This window comes from Cygnus olor, chromosome 2 (assembly GCF_009769625.2).
Source record: "Cygnus olor isolate bCygOlo1 chromosome 2, bCygOlo1.pri.v2, whole genome shotgun sequence".
NCBI classification, from domain to species: Eukaryota; Metazoa; Chordata; class Aves; order Anseriformes; family Anatidae; genus Cygnus; species Cygnus olor.
This window is the reverse complement of record NC_049170.1, coordinates 63,402,795-63,413,485: the sequence shown is the minus strand read 5'-3', so window position 1 is coordinate 63,413,485 and position 10,691 is coordinate 63,402,795. Positions and strand designations below refer to the sequence as shown.

Genomic DNA, 10,691 nt, shown 5'->3' with positions numbered 1-10,691 from the left:
GGTAAGAGGTGATCCAGGGATATTAGAACAGGCCAAGTATGGCTTTTCCAGAAACAAGCTGTGTGGTAATCCTTTTGGAAAATTATTTTAGAGAGTCTGTGTGAGAAAGCTGTGATCTGGGCATGAAAAAAACAGCATGTTTGTATTTTTTAACCTAATGAATTATTTTTTCATTCTGAGGTCCAAATGTCCACTGCCAGTCATAGGGTGATGACTTGGGTTATTCTGTGAAACAGATAAGAGGCTGTTTAGGGTGTTATTGGTATAATATGCTGTTTCCTTTCACAGAGAAAGCGTGGAGAGCCTTATCCAAAAGCATTCCTATGCCCGATCCCCCATTCGAACCTATGGAGGAGAAGACGATCTGGGAGATGACAGTCAGGCAACACAAAACAGAGGTAGGAAAAAGTGCTCATGAGATAAACTGTGCTTGAGAAAAGGAGGATCACAGCCAGTATTGTGGTACTCCAGTGTCTGTCTCTGCCCTAAATTCCACAAAGAGGAATACTTGTTCCCTTATGGCTCCTCTGGACACCTGATATGCCAGTGGCACCGGAGTTGGGGGCTAGTTCAGGAGACAGCTCTAGAAATACATACGCAGACTTGGCCAGCAGAAGAAAACTATTACTGTTTCCTCTTCAGGATGGCTGAAAAACATACAACTTAATTGCCATGGTGCTGAGTACAAGCTAAGAGTCCCCGTCCCTTGGTAGGACTTTAAAGCTGTGGCTCAGCACCACTGGTAACGTAGATGTGCCCTTTGCTGCCCCTACAGCCTTCTGCCAAGAGGACTTGGCTCTGATCACCTTCAGCCAGCCTGTGGTTAACCTGTTTTGCCTCTACAGGAAGAGGAGTCCATAGCCGCCAGGAAAATTGACATTTAATTGTTTGTCTCATGATCTCTAAAATGTGCTTTTCCTGCTTGGGCACTTCACCTCAAATGCTTTAAGTTTGTCTACTTTAGCAGCCGCAGAAGTAGTAGCAATGCAGTTGTTCTTTGTGGGGTGACTTGCTGGACAAATTGCATCTGACATAATTTGCCACTGGAAATAGATCCATCTTGTGAGATTGCTGACTAGCATAAACTTGTGTTGCATTATACTTTGCATGGTGACTTTGTGACCTGCCTGATATGTGACAACCACTTGAGGTAAAGCAGTTCTATCTGCCACCCGGCTGGCAGTGCCCTTGTCTTGTCCTCTAACTTCATACAGTGCTGCTAAGATAAGAGCATTATTTCTGGTCATAAGCTCTTTGGACTTGTGCAGGGAAAACACACTTATTTTTAACTACAAATTGCTCTTCAACAAAATGTGATTAGTTGGGCGTGTTCACACACATCTATTCTAAGAGCAGTTCCTCAGATTATGGAGTTTCTGGAGCAACTCTTTAGCTGGTACGATGCCATTCTTGCAAATACTTTTGGAGATTACCTTACTTTACATCAGCTTAGATCCTAGGCCAGTTATTGTTGAAGATGGTGTTAAATTTTCCCTTGCCAGAAGTGCTCAGAGCAAGGCACCTTCCCTACAGGAATTGCATTTCTTCCTGGTATGATGTCCCTCTTTGGGAGTGACAAAGCGAACAAAGGTGAGTACCAGTGTGAGAACTGGCAGTCAGAGCCTTTCTCTTCTGAAGAGAATTCTGAGGGAAGGTGTCATTGGAGGAAAGAATATTTCATTAAAATTTATTTTATGTATAATATATACAGGGTACACTTCTGCATTTACTTGCAACATGACAAATAAGTGAGGAAGACAATGAGTTGTGGCAACTAACTTTTTTCTAATCTGGGAGCCATATGCTAGCATAGGGTATGACTGTCCTGGGCAACCAGAGAAACGCACAAAGTTGCACATTCTGTTCTTGGAGATGAGTAACTTGTACTGCCTTCACTCTCTGTTAAGCTCTGGTGACCTTAAATAATGAAAAGTCCTCTGAGATATAAGGAGAGTTTCTTATTGAAACTGCTCAGACATTTTTATTTCTTCTGATGCATTTGAAAACAACCTGGCATGCAAAACCGAGGGGTGTCCTTCCAGGTATATGAGAATTGATAGCTAAATAAATACATGCTGCTCAGTGGTGTGTGTAAGAAGCTCTCTGAGGCTTTGACTGCCCCGGAATTATTAGAACGCATTTCTTTGGTGCCAGCAATTGTGATATGTGAGACTTTTTGGAGTACTAGGTTGTAATTAGAGACCATTGCAGCTGGAGGAGGAAAGGGTCTTTCTGGATGTTCCTCATGAGAAGTAATGGCATACTTTGTTCTGTGTAGAAAGAAGAAACTCTCACTGCTATTTATTTCTAATTACTTCAACACCCATACAGAGCATTCTCATCTCAACCAATTTCAGCCATCTAAAGATAGAAGTGGCTAGCCTTCAACAGAATATTTGTCGCAACAAGTCTGTTTCCAAAGGAATTAACAGATAAGAAATAAATCAAAACTACACAGTGCATAATGTCTGGGTGCCTGTGTTCCAGCATCAATATACAAGATTCATGGTAGTCACCTGGAACAGAGCCAAATGTACAACTTCTAGTAAAATCTGGATTTGTAGCCAGCTTTCACAATAGTGCAGTAATGCTCAGATATTCCTTGCTTTGTAAAGGGTTTTGCTCTGGTCTGTTAGTATGGTGTTATCCTTGCAGTTTGGCTCTGGATCCTAATTTCCCAGCAGTTAGGATTTGGTTCAGTGGTAGGGTCAAGATTTTGTTCAAGTCAGTTTCTACTGCTGAATTGTCACAAGTTCTGCCTCCTGCTACTGCACTAGTTGACTCGTTTCATTAACCAGAGGAGGGATTAATCAAGAGTAGCTCTCTGATTTGAGAATCTATTCCAGAAGAGATTTCCCTTCCCTTCCCTTCCCTTCCCTTCCCTTCCCTTCCCTTCCCTTCCCTTCCCTTCCCTTCCCTTCCCTTCCCTTCCCTTCCCTTCCCTTCCCTTCCCTTCCCTTCCCTTCCCTTCCCTTCCCTTCCCTTCCCTTCCCTTCCCTTCCCTTCCCTTCCCTTCCCTTCCCTTCCCTTCCCTTCCCTTCCCTTCCCTTCCCTTCCCTTCCCTTCCCTTCCCTTCCCTTCCCTTCCCTTCCCTTCCCTCCCCTCCCCTCCCCTCCCCTCCCCTCCCCTCCCTTCCCCCCCATCCTGTCTTCTTCGTCACAGTATTGCATTTTTTCTTACTATTTTTGTTTGCTTATTGTTTTGTTTTGAGAACATGGCTATCATCAGTAGACAGATGTCTTGACAGATATGAATGTCTTCCTATTCTTTCTTTTCACAGTTTGGATGAACCTATCTACTAAAGTCAAATTTATAAAACTAATACCTGTAATAGCAATTGCAAAATTTGTCGTCTCTGGATATTTTGCAATACTGGCTTGAAATTATCTTTTGCCAAAAATTTTTGCTAGTAAATTTATTTCTTGAAGTAAGAAACATTTTCTCAATGGAAAGAGTTGGACAAGAAAGGAAGTACAGAAGGGACATAAGTTGAACTGTTGTTTGAATAGGAACAAAAAATCAGAGTGTATTTATAAGGTTTTGTTGTATCCCCCATCTCTAGAAACTAGACATCTGATGATAACCAGATGAATAGAAGAACTGCTGAAGTGAAGGGCAACCTCTCCATCAAATTATTTGAAAACAACCATCTATAGTTATCAAAACAAGTTATCCTTTGGTTTCCCCAAAAGTTTACTGTCAAAATAAAATAAATAAGTTATTACATATATTTTGTATATAATAAATCAGTTATATTTTAAAAATACAGTTTTTCCTTTTTTTTTTTTCAAATTCTACTGTCTTCAGAGAAAAAAGTTTTAAATAAAGACAGTTTATGAAAAGAGATTTTTTTTGAACTTTTCAGATGGAAAAAATGGCAGTGAAACTACTTTTATTGGATCAAAAGTAGTTATTTACCTTTGGAGTGAGTTTAGCATATTTTTGTGTATTTCATTTAAAACCCAGCATCTCTTAATCTGATTTAGTATTGCCGTTGTTTCTTGTGGCACTATACACAGCTGGAAAAAGAATAAGAATGTTTTGACATGTTAGAGCTTTTTGCAAAAAAGTCAATCTGAGTGAAAAGATGCAGTGTTAACACACTTCCCTAGGACTAAAGAGAAAAAAATTAAAAAAAAATAAAAAGAAACCAAGCCGAAACCACCACCAGCAGAACAAAATCCAGAATCTTGTAGTGCAAATGACATTTTTCTATACTTTTGCCAGACTGAAATTTTAGAAAAATTTAATCTGTTCTACTGAGAATCTGATATGGAGAGCTAAAACCATGCCTTCACCACAGGGACATAATGCAGTGTGATTCCGCATAACAGTAGATGCTTCAGTGTTTAGTGCCAGCATTGCAAGGTTTTAAGTGTCTAATATGAAAAACGTCCAATGAAAACAAACTAATTGATTTTACTGTTCAAGCTAATTACAACCAGCTTCTTATAATTTAAATTTTTCTAAGATGTAGGGTTGAGGGAGACCAACTGGCAAATAATAATATAAAGACAGATACAATAGAGAGAGAGAAGCATTTGGGAAGAATTTCCAATGACAACTTGTCATTAAAATCAGCCTTGCTGTAAAAGATCCTTTTCCTCCCCTTTTGCTATTTTACCAGCTTTGTGTGTTGCAGTGCAAACGTCAGGCATTCTTTCTCTTTGTTTGCAGGATCAGCTTTTACAACATCTGATAACCTGTCCCTCAGTTCCTGGGTATCCTCCTCAACCAATTTTCCTGGATTTCAGCATCCACAGTCATTGAGTGCCCTGGGTACCAGTGCTGCATCCATAGCTACACCCATCCCTCATCCAATCCAAGGATCTCTGCCTCCATACAGCCGCTTGGGAATGCCTCTTACACCCTCTGCAATAGCGAGCTCCATGCAAGGTAGTGGCCCCACTTTCCCTTCCTTCCACATGCCTAGGTACCACCATTATTTTCAGCAGGGTCCTTATGCAGCTATCCAGGGACTGCGTCACTCCTCCGCAGTGATGACGCCATTTGTATGACTAATGTAAGACAAGAGAAACACGAGATTTTAAATGTGCAAGCTTGGTATGAAAAAATACAAGGGACCTTCCTGAAAGGCCAGTGGCAGGAGAGTTCTGAACTCGTAACAAACCAGCTAAGAAAATGCATAATGGAGATTGATTCCTCCCTTGAGGGATCACAAGAAGAGAGCGTGCAGCTTGGAGCTGCTCACAGACCTATGTGTAACACAGTTGAAATGGATCCCAAAGTTCCCAGGATTTCTGGTCACATGCAGGTTGTTCCAAAGGTGCATTCTGCCTTGTGGAAGAATATGTTTATGCAGCAGTGTACAAATTAATTGTGTATAGGTCTTTTTCCATATGCTAGAAGGATTCTGAAAAAGGCAATACTCTCACTCATCTCCATCTCTCCTTGTGACTAATGAGCATCTAAACAGAAAAATGTGTCACTGTAATTTTGAGCATGTTTTGGGCTATCTCAACATACTTTTGCTGGGAATAGGACAAAGTGGAGAAGGCCACTGTCCTTTTTGAAAGTCTGTCTTATATTCACCAAGAGCAGTATTTCATAGTTGCTACTATAACCTCAAAGAGAAAATTATTAACAAGTTTTTTTTTTTCTTCTTTCTCTGTTTCTTTCATAAAACAGTTATCAATTCCAAAAAGAACTGTGTTACAGGACTGTAGCAGTAATGATGTATTCTGTCCTTTGGTCTAACAATAAGCTTGTCCTGTGTCCTAGGAGGAGCAATTTAGCTGTCTATTAAGGTATCATGAAGGAAAACGTTGATTTTCGAAAAATCTGTTACTTAAACTTAGAGACCCAACACATAAAATCTTTAAATCAAAGATTCTGTTTGCTGCTGTGCTTGCCACTAAAGATCTGTGTTCAGCTGCAAATGTGTACCATTAATTAACAGAATTTCAGGCTGGATCAGTCTATATATATTCTAGATCAACCTATAATCAATAATCGTCATATAAGATGAATGGCATTGGAGTATCCTTCTACTTATTCTAATTTTCTTGTGTTTGGTCATGGCTGTTATTAGACAAGCTGTTTGGTCAGGTAAATGAGGATTGTATTGTCTGTTTTTTCATGTCCCAGTAGAATGGTGTGTTCTTGGGAAAATTTCAGTGTCAAACTTTGCGTATATATTTTTTATTCACATTTTCCTTTTTTAGTTAGCAATTAGAGTTCTCATTCAAAGTACTGTCGACTTTTTCTAGCACATTGTGTCCAATACAACTGTAGAGTCATAGGAAAAATTGACCTCTCTGCAGAGACCTAGCATGAGTTTTTTGCACTGTTGAAAAATGAACCAATGTGCTGCTGGTTTTCTGCATGGCGGGAACTGGGATTTCACTGTAAATAAGAAGTCAACACAGAGTTTCTGTGTACAGTTGCATCCAAGTTATAGATGATAAGACATCTACTCGTTAAAAACAAACAAACAAAAAAGAACTAGCAATCCAATCCCATATATCAAAGTTCTGTGCAGAGGTGGAACACAGATTGGAAAGCAGTATTTTGGCACTGTTCTCTTCTGCTCTTGATCAGTGGGTGATGGCATCATATAGAGGGAAGTGGAGAGCAGTACAATGAGCCACCTACCTCCCCTCTCAGCAAAGTAAGTGCAAGGCAAGTCACGTTTTTTTTTTGTTGTTGTTGTTCCATTGCCTCATCTTATATGCCCAGTCACACCAAGCAATGACAACCTCCCAGACTATTCCCAGTTTCTATTGTAGGCCGGTGCATGCATCTCACAGATAAGGGCCATTTTTATGTATTTCCCAGTAGTTGAATTTAAAATCCCACAAACTGACCTTTACAATCACCTCAGTTATCTGCAGTATCATCCTAATTTCCCTCTACTCACTGATGGACATGCTGATAAAAAAATGACCTGGGGCAATTTGCAGCTTTCGTGCTCTGCATGTGAATGAAAACAAACTTCTATTTACAGTATCTGGGTTCAGAGCTACCAGAAGGAGTTCCATAAAAGCATATAATGAGCAAAGCTCTGGTTTAGAATCAGACATGGACTAAATTTGTCTTGATATGTCAAAATATTAAATTTTGCTCCAGGCTATCAGGTTCATCTGAAAGGTGCACATTACAAGATTGTGCCTACTCACAACCTGGGTTAATATAAAAATACTCTTTGCTGGAAAATTAGATGATACTAGAAAAATCTAGATGATGCTAGAAAAGACCCACAAGAGAATACCTCTTCGAGTACATATAAAATTCCACAATTGTGAGAATTCCAGGGGAGATTTGGAAGGAAATTTTAATACCTCTCCTTCAGTTGCTTGACTTCTGTAAGAAATACGTGTAGTTGTACGCAGGTACTATGATGATGTTCACTAAAGCCTGTGGGGAAGTTCTATTTCTTGTATCTGTTTCCTTCTGCAGCTCCATCAGCTTATCTGGGGTTGCACGGAACATGGTTAGGTTAAGAAGTCAAGCCAGTACCTTTAATGCTGATATCAGAAAGTGGTCAAGTAAGCAGGCAGCTTTCGCATGGATCTGGAAACAAGTTTGGAACAGGTAGGCTGATTTAGGCAAGCTTTTCAAGTTACATAAAGGCTGTTCATACATTGACCTGCCCTTCCTTCATGAAGCAAAGGTGGAGAAAAAAAAAGTACAATCTTCAGCCCTTTCCCAGTCCCTGTTCTAAGAATACAAATATTAGGCATGCACAAATACCCCTGATAATGTTTCATAGAAAATTCTCCAGGCTCTTCCTGAAGGAATGAAACTGGATGTTGACAATGCCATTTACCAAAATATCAAGTGAAAGACAAGAGCTTTCCACTACAAGTAAAATGCAACACATATCTGAAAAATATGGCAGTAGACTCTCCCTATATAAAAACATAAGGCCAATGCCTCCTCAAGATTCTCCGTGATGAGGTTCACTTTGAAGATGATCAAGAAAGGTTTCTGCAGAAACCTATCTGTCAAATCCACACCCTGATTTTTCCGGTCAGGTCAAGGCTCAAATCTCTCTCTCCACCTAATTTCTTCTCCCTGTCCCTCTCACCTTCCTGTGGACAAGGGACAGCATGAGAGTGATTCCGAGATAAAATTCCTGCTTCTCTGAAGTCAGTAGTAAATTTCTTGACTGTAATGGAGACAGGATTTCATTCAACATTCTTACCTAAAAATAAAGTCAAACTGCCTGGACAGTAACTGTGACAGCAACAATATAGGAACTCTGCAAAAAAAAGCTAAAAAAACAAGCAAACAAACAAACAAAAAAAAAAAGAACATAAATTTGTAATTAATTGGTTAGAGAGTGAAATTGCTTTGCCTAAAAAAAAAAACAAAAAACCAAACCAAACAAACAAAAAAACAACCTCTACTGCTTTGACAATAACTCAGTTATTTACTTAAGGAGTTGCTGTACCACTGTCACAATTATATCACTTTCAGGATAGAACATCTGTTGCTGGTAGATGGTCTAGGAATGCCAAATATAATCTAGAGTTTATTTTCCAATATAATTCACATTTTATATCCCCTGAGAAGTGCTCTTCACCTTTATGAGCTGTCTTGGCTGAGCAAACTGGTGCTGTTTTGTGGTTGCCTTTTTTTTTTTTTTTTTCTTATTTAAGAAGGGTGGAGAGAACATGCCTGAATATGCTTTTCAAAGAGAATGATAAGATTATGCTCCAAAGTGTTAAGAATACTTTTGGGTGTTTTCTGGATTACCCTTTTATCCACAGATAGTCAAGAGCCTCAGGTCTTTTGTCCAACAAAAACATCCCAAACACTAACAAAACTGATGTGGATGCATTTGTCTATTTTTTTGTTTTTTAATTCAAGTTTTGGAGCCCTGAGAGAAGCTAGACATTAAAAACAGTTTAAATTTGGCTGTTTGGTTTGCAGCATTGCTTTATATGTCCTGAGGAACACTCAAAGATTCAGTCTCACTGGTTTCAGTGGTACTCTTCCAGGTATAAGCTGACAAACACCAAGTGGATAAAGGTGCAGAGATTTGGATGGAAATCCTTCTTTGCAAGTTCCGACATAGTATGTTGTGTGATAGCTAACATCCTTATAGTGCAGTCTAAAAAATGCAACAGCAAATTTTTCACTAGAAGGCTTTATCAATGTGGGCTGTGTGACTGCATGAGCATATACACATATTAAGTTGTTGCAGCTTCCAACATCCAGCAAACGCTAACCAGCATTTGTAAATGAACCTCTTTTAAACTGAAACAGTCTGGGCTGGCACTTGTTTATGCACTACATCCTCTTTATTTGTGTGTATATTATAGAGAAATGGAAATATCAATGAGAATTATTGCAAAAATCTGGGGAGCTTTCCAAAACTGGAAGTTAACACAAATTGTGGTAATTTACCCCTAGATAAGGGGTAAAGCAAAGTGAGATCAGTGTAACACTTAGGGCTCATTATCTGGGAGGAAGTTTTGTCCTCAGAGCTTATGCTCATCATCTGCAGAGGGGTGATGTTCACTCACTGCAAGATTATTTTTTGTTTTGGTGAGATCTTATTCTCACTACTCCTTACAGAGTGTTTTCGGCTGCAGAAGATGTGGTTTCTTTACTAACCACTTATGTGCTGGCCAGAGGATTTATGTATTACTCTGTGATAAACTGTCCTTGAATATAGTCTCTACTTTATAAAATAACAACTTCTTTTTCTTTATTTTATCTTTTTTAAAAGAAAACTAAGCAGTGATTTAAGTAAACTGAAGTAACTTTTTATGATAGATTAAGGACAAAAAATACAGTTTGCTGTATTTTACCTTTAGCACATTTAAACAATTTTTTTTTGTACCTTGAGACACGTGAGGAAAGATTTGGTTTATAAATGAGGAAGGTAAAAACTGGATGTAACCTCTTTAACAGAATGTACCACAGTTCTGCTGTTTGCTGTGTTGACTTTGTTGTTTATAATGCATTGTGTGAGCACATTCACCATGTACTGAAGTGTGTGTTTGTGTGTATGGGGTGGGGGTAGGGGGAAATCTTTTTATGGAAAAAGAAGTTATGAACATAAACTATGAAGCAACATCTAATGAAAAGTTTCTTTTTAAGTGCAATATATTTATTTCTGCTAGAAATATATCAACATTATGTAATATTTGAAGCATTAAATGTTATTTGTAAGCAGCTTAAAATTATATATATATCACAAAAATTGTACAGAAGTGCAAATGTGTGGATATTCAGTTTCTTTCATTAAAATATTGGGTGTTTTGATATATCATTCTTATTTAGCCAAAGCTTGCTGCCTCTGTTGTTTTTCCTCTAACCAAGTCCCTGAGTGCACTGGAACCAACGGTGGGTTATTCTGTGAGCACACAAAATTTGGAAGGGCTGATCATATGCAAAAGGCAGTCTGAATCTTGAGTCCAAGATACAGAGTGATAATTCTACAGTAGTTAAATGTCAGTGTAGTTTGCACATCATTACAAAAATGATTTTTCAAAATGCTCCATTATCATATTCAGAAATATTGGTGGTTTTGGCCACTGGAGAAGAACTAGAGTGGCTGAAACGTGGGGTTCCCAGGATTCCCAAGATAATAAAAAGAGATCTAGGAAACATAGTCTGAGAAGGAATTGGAAAGGAATCAGGTCTGTTTAGGCTGGAGATGTGGAGATTATGGGAAGATGCAAGAAGTTTTTCAAATGTGAGAAGAATGTAACAAG

The 10,691-nt window shown here is 38.8% G+C and overlaps 1 long non-coding RNA gene across 1 annotated transcript; it reads left to right on the top strand.

Moving 5' to 3' along the window:
• Window positions 1-284: 284 nt before the first annotated feature.
• On the top strand, window positions 285-10,239 carry LOC121065148. Its single transcript, XR_005816923.1, has 2 exons — window positions 285-398; window positions 4,678-10,239. It is a non-coding gene; the product is annotated as an uncharacterized LOC121065148 (long non-coding RNA).
• The last annotated feature ends 452 nt before the right edge of the window (window positions 10,240-10,691 follow it).